The sequence below is a fragment of the Mya arenaria genome, chromosome 13 (assembly GCF_026914265.1).
Source record: "Mya arenaria isolate MELC-2E11 chromosome 13, ASM2691426v1".
NCBI lineage: Eukaryota > Metazoa > Mollusca > Bivalvia > Myida > Myidae > Mya > Mya arenaria.
In genome coordinates, this window is record NC_069134.1 from 13,415,814 (window position 1) to 13,426,424 (window position 10,611).

At 33.3% G+C, this 10,611-nt stretch overlaps 1 long non-coding RNA gene across 4 annotated transcripts; it reads left to right on the forward strand.

Annotated features, from left to right (window-relative positions):
• Window positions 1–1,423: 1,423 nt before the first annotated feature.
• LOC128213803 (uncharacterized) lies at window positions 1,424–8,523 on the forward strand. Of its 4 annotated transcripts, none has more exons than XR_008257802.1 (4): window positions 1,424–1,725; window positions 4,593–4,704; window positions 5,007–5,130; window positions 6,687–8,523. It is a non-coding gene; the product is annotated as an uncharacterized LOC128213803 (long non-coding RNA). The 4 variants fall into 4 exon arrangements; XR_008257800.1 differs by having other exon boundaries at window positions 1,426–1,678; XR_008257803.1 differs by having other exon boundaries at window positions 1,428–1,725; window positions 4,593–4,675.
• Window positions 8,524–10,611: the final 2,088 nt, after the last annotated feature.

The window sequence follows — 10,611 nt, forward strand, 5'->3', positions numbered from 1 at the left end:
CTTTCTGGGATATATTTCTTTCATATTGTCTCTTACTATTCTTTACAAAGTCATTTGCCCTATTTCTCACTATTTTATACGCTTCATAGTCTTCATTTCTTCTAGTAGCCAAATACTTGTCCCAAGCATGACGCTTTTTCTTAATATGCGACAGAACTTCACCAGACATCCATAATGGCTTTGTTTTACAGCCCGTTTTAGGTTTAGACTTTGGAACATATTTATCAACACTAACTTTATACTTCTCGGAGAAGGAGCTCCACATTTCATTGACATCACTATCACAAAGTGTTTCTTTCCAGTTGACAGACTCCCAATCTTGAACAAATGCAGGCAAATTACATCTTCTGTAGCTGTAAGACATATTCCCAGTGTAAACTTCTTTATAGTTACAGCAAAAATCAAATACTAAAGTCACATGATCACTTAACCCAATAGATGGTAAATGCTCAAAATTGGTAACGTTATTTTCATCCTTGGACAGTACTAGATCCAGCAAATTCAAAGGCTGATCATTCCTACATCTTGTAAATTGTTGTACATGCTGGAATAGAAAATTATCCCTCAAGCATTCAATAAACATATATTCATGGTGAGATTCACTGTGAATGGTTGTATATGTTTCCCACTCAATGTCTTTCATGTTAAAGTCTCCGGTTACAAGCAAATTCTCAGAAATTCTAGCTGCTTCCCGTAGCAATTCAATAATTATGTCGCAATTGTCCGTTTCAGAAGGGCTTCTATAGATACATCCAATTACAACAGTCTCATCTTCAACAATCCAGTCTATCCAAGAAGCATCATGGTACATCAAGTTTAAGTTTACATTTGGTGAAATATTAAGCTCAGATTTTGCATAAATTAACACACCTCTACCATCATCTGTGCTTGGAAATGCTGTATATCCATCAAGAGCATAAATTACTGATGAGCAGGACACATTGTCATGGTTAAGCTTCGGTAAAACTTCACTTACAAATATAAAATCCGGATTAATCAATGTAACCTGTACCTGCAACTCACTCATCTTATTTTGCAACTGATCTGCATTAGTATATAAACATTTACACTTATTTAAAACAATTTCAGTCTTTCGATGTTCATTAATCAATGATTCTTCAAATTCTTGACTAGACTTTGCTGATTCTGGACTAGAAATATCACTCACCTCAATATCACTGTCAATTGACTCATTAACTCGGGAGCCACTGGTCATTTGTCCACTATTTACTGTATTATCACAGTTATCAACTGATCGATAACTATTTATCGAATTTTCATCACTAACTCCCTGAATAACTTTTAAATGATAGTGATTATTTTCATTTGCATGATAACTAAGAAAATATAAAATAACACTTGAGTGTCCTGTATGGTATCCCGATATAGTCAATACTTACAACTTAACATGTGCAGGAATCAGGAAGGAGTTCCATTCTACCAACTTAATACCATTCTTATTTGTCGTCTTCTTAACCGGATGCTTGAATTTTTGTAAACAAACCCAATGAACCCTGCATCGTTCCACTAGACTTTCTCGCTTAATATTTACGCTCGGTTGTGCCTGTATCGAAGAAAATGAAGACCAGTCCAAAACATTGCGTCATTTAGTATTTAGCACGCGCGAGAGAGGTTCAAACGGGTTCAAAACATCGAATTTGACCGACACTGAACAGAGGTATATGGCTATTTTCTTTGAAAATATAACACTTTCTAGTTCAAAAGGTAATTGAATTTATGTAGATACGTAAACAATTGACAGTTTAACGAGTATATTTTATTGATATAACGAAGTACTCCTTAAAGCTGCACTCTCGCATACATGTATTTTGACAACTTTGTTATTTTTTATTTTTGTCTTGGAGTTTGAATGAGCCAGTTTCTGTGAAAATTAATATATGCAAATAAGTGATATAAGCCTGCTGACATATTCCGTTAAAAAAAATGTTTTATGGCTAAAAGTGCTACTAACAGTTGGAAGAAAAATGCATAAAACATCATTTTCTTAAAGCTGCACTCTCACAGATTGAACATTTTGCCAACTTTTTTATGTTTTATCTTGGAATGTACTAATTTTGGCGAAAATCCATGGAAACCAGTTATATAAGACTGCTGACAAATATAGATCGCAAATTTTTATATATACCAGTTCAAAAATTGATGTTTTGTTCATTTTTCTAAAACGTTTATTAACGGTTTTAGCCATAAAACATTAATTTTCAAACGGAAATATGAAAATCTATGATCTGGTTTTTCGTAAGCAATCCTATATCATTGGTTTGCAGATATTTATACAAAAATTTGCTCTTTCCAAGACAAAAAATAAAAAAAGTTGTAAAAATGGTATATCTGTGATAGTGAAGCTTTAACTAAAATATATATGCAATCCAATGTTTTTTTAAGCAGTCTTGTGTCACTGTTTTTCTTGCACTTATGCATTTATTGGCTTGTATAAAGACAAAAAATAAAACAGTTGTCAAAACATTTAATCTGTTAAAGTGCAATGTTTATTTAAATATACTTGATGCTTGCCTCAATCATTGCCGCTGACCGATCATCAGATGACAGCACCAACATCCAACAATGCAGCGATATTTTTAAAGTCTCTTTCACATCATTCTGTATCCTAATATTTTAATTTATTTAAGATAGTTGCTTATCAAGATGTTGAATGCATATTTTACAGCCTTTTAGGCTTTAGAGTGTATTCAATGTCATTTTCAGAAGAAATATCTTGATCGAAGCTAGGAACAAGCTCACAACTGGCATTAGTGAGTCATGCCTGTCAAAACTAATTTTGGGGTACATGCATGTGTCTTTTAAAGTAGTACAGTAGACATCAACTTTACAATGTACATGAATACATTGCATTCATACTTTAGTTATTTATGTATTCATGTACATTGTAAAGTTATTGTAGATGTAGATCGTGTCTATGAGAACCAGCCGTTCAGTTAGCTCAGTTGGTTACAGCGCCATGATAGTGTTCCAGCAGTTGTTGTTGGTTCAAGCTCCACACTGGGGCACTTCTCCTCCCAGGTTTACTTAAATGGTGGCAGCGGTACATGGCAGGAGTGCCTCCGTCAGCTTTAAACTACAGTCGAAACTCGATGGCTCGATATTCTAGGGACCAGCCAAAATACTTCGAGCCTCGAGAATATCGAGCCAAGCGGGATTGCTTACAGAATGTTATTTTTTTTATTATTCGTTACAAAAAGTCTTGTTTACCTCGTTTGTTATTGGCTATGCTATCTCCGCGAAAGAAGAGTATTAATTGGGCATAGTTACACGTCTTAAAGTTCGTAACATCACTTATTCGATACTTAGAAAATATTATTTGATTGTTTTTATTAATTATAAAAATTATGCGAAAACAGCAAACAAGTAATTTTAAACAGTGGGTAACAAAAACCTAGCTTATTAGTTATATAAGGATGCATTGAAATTTATACATGTATAACAATTAGGGAAAGAACTTAGATAAAGTGATGGCATGTTTATTCAAACTGTTAAGTCATTCAAATTTGATAATAATTATAATAAATTGAATTAATTTTTATCGATTAGCGCCGTGTGCTAAATGAAGCCAACAAAACAAATCAAGGTGTGAGGTTCTTACCTGAACCCGCGAAAATGACATCGACCCAAGCAAACAAAATTGTGAAATTCTTACTTGGAACCGCAAAAATGACTTCGAGCGTGGAGAAATATCGACCCTCAATATATCGAGCCATCCGATCAAATTTTATATGAACAAAGAGTTAAACAAAATCGGTTCTTTTAATCTGGTTCAAGCCAACGAGGATATCGAGCCATGAGATATCGAGCCAACGAGTTTCGACTGTAATATATATATAAAGGGTTAATGGAGAGGAGTGGAGTGTATTGTGTGTCACTGTCAGTGTGTAAGAACCAGCCGCTCCGATGTGGAAATACTTGTACCATAAGTCATGGTTTTTAAGTTTATTGTTTAAAGTTTCATTTTCTAGTTTTGACCTTAAAGGTGCACTCTCACAGATTGAACGTTTTGACAATTTTTTTGTCTTGGAATGAGGCAATTTTTGCGAAAATCCATGGAAACCAGTTATTTAAGACAGCTGACAAAAAATTAGATAGCAGATTTTTATATTTAAGTTTTAAAAGTAATGTTTTATGCATTTTTCTTAAACCATTAGTAACGGTTTAAGCCATAAAACATTAATTTTCGAACGGAAATATAGAAATCTGGTATATCTGTGAGAGTGCAGCTTTAAATTTTATGATTTAATGACAACTGCCTTGAAATAGATACCTGATTTAAGCATTATGCCAATGTTTATAAATTTCTATTATATTTTACTGTGAAATAATGTAAATATATACATATAATTGTTTGTGTTAGTTTAAATTTGCTTGATTTATCATTAACCTAATTATATATTCTTTCATTTTTTTTTGTATTAACCCAATATTATGTCATATAATATATCTATGGGTATATAATACCAAGGTAAACACATGTATACAAATCACTTATTATTATGTATAGATAGTTTTTATTTCCATGTAACTCATTTGCCTACATACATTTTGGAAAATGTGGTCCATTACAGATAAAACCCAGATGTATACATGGCCTGGATTTCCATATTATGCTGCCCAGAATAAAAGACGATGCAGTCCAGATAAAAACATTGTATGGCTCAATAATCTTTACCAAACTTGGTAAAAAAAACTTTGTCATATTATGAGAAATCCCTGTTTTTTTGTTAATCATCTTCATTCACAGTATATGCAATTCACCAAGCAACACAAGACTTAAGTTAATGTCCACTTGACACATTTCTAGTATATTTGGCTTGTACATAAACATCACTTTTTCATAAGAGAATAAATCTCATGTAGGACATTTAGATTGCTCTAGAAATAATTGCCAAGATGTTTTGCATTTGAATCATGTTTAAAGCATACCCAACATTATTTGCATTTATTGTGTTCATGATTGTGTTGTATTCTTCCTTTTTAAGATGCATCAGATGAAGTCTTTGACTTTCTAGAAAGGGATTTTGTAAGCTAGTACTGGACATGAAGACAGTCACTTGGAAATGATGATTGTGCAACAGCGGTTAAACATATGCAATACATCATATGGTAATTTCTTTTCACCTCAATGAATATTTAAGTGACCTACCCACAAATAAAGTGATTCTCTAATAGTTCCAATTTCCACTTTGATTTTGTAATCTGGTATTCTTCATTACTACTACCCGTAACTGGTATCTAAAAATAACATTATAATATTCATCAATAATATCATAAGACCATGTGAATATTCAGTAATTTATATATGTAATCAATTTGTTTTTGTGTATGTGGTGTTTATATGTTGGAGTTTGTAGTTCATTGTCAGTGATTTTTTTATTGTGAAAAACTCCATTTTCCCCAAAATTAAAAAAATTACATTACATTCCGGATTAAAATAGCAATGAATTTCTTGAAATATAAACAAAATCTTGACAAGTCTTACTCTTTCACAGCATAAGGTATGCATAAAAAAGTTAAAAAATGTATATTTGCCATTATATAAGCAATTTTGGCCTGATTTTGTATTTTTTCCAAAGTTGACTTTTTACCGAATTTGCGAGGTACATTGTACAGGCAGTAAAAAGAATTCATAATTTTTTTTTATGAATGTTGTTCAAGTTTCGTCCTTGGGGTCAAAGTTGTCCTAACCAGAGTTCCCCTGTTAATGATAGACTTCTAGAACAAAAATTGATACACATTCAAATCAGGCAATGACTTCTGCAGTAATGTATGAATTCCTTAGAAACTGATGTCTAAACTAAAAGGTATTTAGTTTCAAAGATTATGAAACAAGTTGTTACAACAATATAATAATCACCTTTTGGCAGGATGTTAAGCAAGGTTTTGCCTTGTTGAGGAAATCGTAGACCTCGTAGTACCCTTAAGGAACCCACTTGTCTAACTTAGTGACTTAACAATCCAAACTCACAATGTCTTCCTTAACAACCACTTTATAAGCAACCAAGGACATCCTTATCAAATACTTCATTTACAGCAGCCAATGACTTCCATAAAATATGATGACTTCCTAAACAATCCTTGGCTTCTTTATCAACCAATGATTGCCTTAGCAACTACCTTCATCCATAGCAACAAATGAATCCCCATTCAACCAATGACTTCTATAGCATCCAATTCCTTCCAACGCATCCATTAACTACCTTTATAGGCACCAATGCCTTATTTAGCAACCATTTTTTCCTGAGCAACAGCCAACATCCATAGCAACCAATTACTTCCTTAGTAATCATTTACTTCCATAGCAACATTCTGGTTCATTACCGTAACATCCATTGACCATGGGAACAACCAGCTTACCATAATTCTCATTTCTGTTAACAAAGAGCAGCCTTCTTTGAGGAGTCCTTATCAACCATCAAATAACACAGCAACCACTAACCTGCTAAGCAAATAGCAACACCTTTCATAACCAGTTGTTACCTGACTGACTTGTTCATGGTCATTTTAATCAGGTGACCAATTAAGGGCCATGCTGGCCCTTTTGTTTTGAATGTACATTTCCTTAGCTTATTCATTTAATTCAGCAAATGTATAAACATAGTGTACAATACTTTCAAGTTTTGTCATTATTATATATTATCAATGTTTTAATTTTCAAACAGGTGACCAGACAGGGAGGAAACTAGGGAAATGGTTATCCACCAACAGCCCAAGTGCTTGGTTGATAAGAGGAGCCACAGCATTAAACATTACTGCACAAAGTGGTGTGCTTTGCTAACACTTATGATTGTGATTTGATAAAAAAGCAATGAATGAACGCTCATTATTCATAACTATAACTAAAACATTGATGTCAAAAGTTGTCAATTTTCAACATATATAGTATTTGAGATCCTGATCTATAGTTGTGTGCAATGGATTATCAAACAAAAACAAAAGAGTGGGCAACAAAATGAATAGCATAATGCACCAGTCAATTGTAACCACATCCCGCCCCCAGGTCCGGGGACTTTTGACTTTTGGTCCAGCCTACCCCAGGTTAAATTCCCTGAACTGATCCTGAACTAAAATCCCTGCCAAATTCCCCCCGCATCCAACATACCATAGGTAAGACAAAACCACCGCATTCACACCCAGTATACCCCCAGACGGGGGTGGTGGTGGTTACAATTGACATGTGCATTACCCACTACCCATTTACACCAGTAATTCATAATTATATTTGATAGACATGCCTCTTGTCAAAGGTTTTGAAGGGTATGAACGTCAGAACTACCTGCCTATGGCCTTTCAAGATTTTATAACATTGTTAAACTAAAGAAATTATTAATAAGTTTATACTAGATCTTTGTTAAGAGTGACCCCTTTGATAATTCTGGAGAAAAACTATTAGGATTAGGTTCTGTATTTGTCCATAATTTGTTATATGACATGTAAGCAGGAGTTCATTCCTTCAAAGAATTGTGAATCTTATATAATTATGTATTTGACATCTTATGAATTTTATCACATTTTAACCTAGAGGCAGTTCAAATAAATACTGCTATGATTGAACCAATACTGAATAAGGGCAAGAATTCCAAACAAGACAGTATACATCTAGTATCATGTTTGTCTGATAATTTTGAAATCATAGTGATTAAATATAAAAGGATGTTAAAGCTGCACTGTCACTGATTAAGAGTTTTCACATTTGCTTTGAAAAAAATAATTAAAATAGTCTGACTTTAGCATGAATGCCTTCAATCCAGTCATATAAGATAACTCTCAATGAAACAGAATTCAATTGTCTGAAAAACTGCCAAAATTTTCATTTCTTCTCAAGCATTACTAACCATTAAACATAGAGTTTTAAATGGTAATAGGAAAAACTGTGATTTTGTATGCAGTCTCATATAACTGTTATCAGACATGTGCACAAAAGTTTTTCATTCCAAGTTAAAAATAATAAAAATTCATATATCTGTGAGAGTGCAGCATTAACAATGAAAACAATTATTAAAAATGGTATTTCCAACTGTGTATAATAATGCAACAACAATTTACCTTCTACTAGCACACTGAATTACAAGTTCTGCTTTTTCAAAGAAAACGGGCATATGGGAAGTACCATCACTTCCAGCGATATTTTTGTTGTAGCTTTTTTTATAAGAAAAAAACTGTTCATAGATTGTGTTTTAAGGTGTATGTTTTATAGACAGTACTCCAATTCTCTTTAATATATAATATGTTTGTTTCATTTAAGGCTTTTGTGTGTTTTAGGGCTGTTTCAGACCATTCCTGATATCGTATTTTCATATAAACCCTGCAATCATAATTGCATACCTCTTTGCAAAAGAATAATAAACATTCACGGAAATTAAACAGTAACGGAATTTTTCGAATTTTTCTCAACATAAGAAGAGACTTTTGTATTTTGGCCCAGCTAATGTTATTATATTGTTGACTAACATAAGTTTACAAGCAAATTAACAGGCAGAATAGATAAAGAAAAGATGAGCATGTAGTCTTGTTTTGCATACAGAAGTAAGGGGCTTAGCTAGCCCTTTATATGTGGATTCATAATTGCTAGGTGGGTCTCGGGGCATGCCCCCTCAGAATATTTTGAAAAACATGGTGCATTCTGGGCGCTCTGAGGTGCTTTATTTTGTACTGGAAAATATAAATGACATTTAAAGGATCATGTTGTCAAGTATGCATACTGCAACTTTGGCTGATTTTTTTATGTTTTTATCAGAATCATGTGGATTCATCCGCATACTAGTGTTATATGCAGCTTCACGCCTGGTATCTCAGACAGACATTTTTAGGCTTATGTAGATGTTTGCAAGGCAAGGCTTGGCAAACCAAAGCGCCTGTCGCATTATATTGGTTTCAAAGTGCTTTTGCATGTTGTTTGCAATTGTGCATTTTGCGCGACTGGTAAATATCTGCAATATAAAAACTTAAAATTCATTGATGCCTAGGTGACCAAATTTAAAAAAAAATCATTTCATTTGTCAAACATTGTGCCCCAAAAGCACATTTCACATAAGTATGTAGTTTCTTTACTTAAGGTCTATTATACTGTAATATAAAATATATTTAAAAACAGTAATTCTGGTAATTTTATTGCAAAATTTGACAAAGTAATTGGCAAAATGCAGAAATTTTCATTTTTTTTTTCTAACAAATTTACCTAAAAATCATATTTTACAAAATACATAGTTTGTATATTTCAAGTATCTTATAATGTTATATAATATCTGTTTTAAAAAGTTATTTTGGTAATTTTATTGCAAAATTTGGCAGAGTTGATGCTAAGTCCAGAAATTCTCATTTTCATTTAACTTTCAAAACATTTTGCCCAAAAATTATATTTTGTACAATGTGAGTGTATTATACTTATAGTATATTAAATGTGGTGTCTGATATAACACAAAACCAACAAAAAAAAAATCTAAGCATTTTTCTCCCATTTTTCATTTTCACTGGACAAAGAATAAATAGAGGTGATGAGGTGTTGAAACTCTGCTTCAACACCTCTCTATTCAAATAGAGAATAGTGCACGTCACCACCATGTATATAGACTATAACAGGGGTTCATATCTACAGATAGAGAATAGTCCACGCTACCACAATGTATATAGACTATAACAGAGGAGTTGAAGTAAAGTTTCAAAATCTACATTGCATAGAGAGCAGAGGTGTTGAAGCACTGCTTCAACACCTCTGAGAATGAATAGAGTATAGCGCACGCTACCACAATGTATATAGACTATAACAGAGGAGTTGAAGTAAATCTTCATAATCTCTGGCTGTATACATTGTATAGAGAACAGGGGTGTTGAAGCACCGCTTCAACACCTCTTGACAATGAATAGAGTATAGTGTACGCTTCCACAATGTATATAGACTATAACAGAGGAGTTGAAGTAAATCTTCAAAATCTCTGGCTGTATACATTGTATAGAGAACAGGGGTGTTGAAGCACTGCTTCAACACCTCTTGACAATGAATAGAGTATAGTGCACGCTTCCACAATGTATATAGACTATAACAGAGGAGTTGAAGTAAATCTTCAAAATCTCTGGCTGTATACATTGTATAGAGAACAGGGGTGTTGAAGCACTCAACACCTCTGAAAATGAATAGAATATAGTGCACAGTATATACTGGTATAGAATATAACGCCAATGTACGTACTGTCACGGTATATCGTCCATATCCATATAGTGTATAGGTCTATGCACTGCGTTGACATCTAAGATCTCAATCTCAACTTGGTCTAAGCATTCTAGATTTAATATTTTTTTCTAGATTCAAATAATTCACTGTTTTCACTGTGATTTCTCTGACTATTGGCGTTCAGAATGCTTGAAAATGGTTGTTTCTTTACAGCATTCTTGAAAAATTGTTTACAGAAAGAACACGCTTTCCGTTTCCAACTAGTATAGTATTTTGAGACTAAGCTAATAGCAAGTATTCGGGCTTACACTTTTAAAAGCTTCAGGTACGCTTCTGGCTTCTTTGGCGTAGCGGTTATGTTGTACACCTACGGAGTGGGAGGTCGATAATTCAAACCCCACATAGGCTCGTTCAGATAT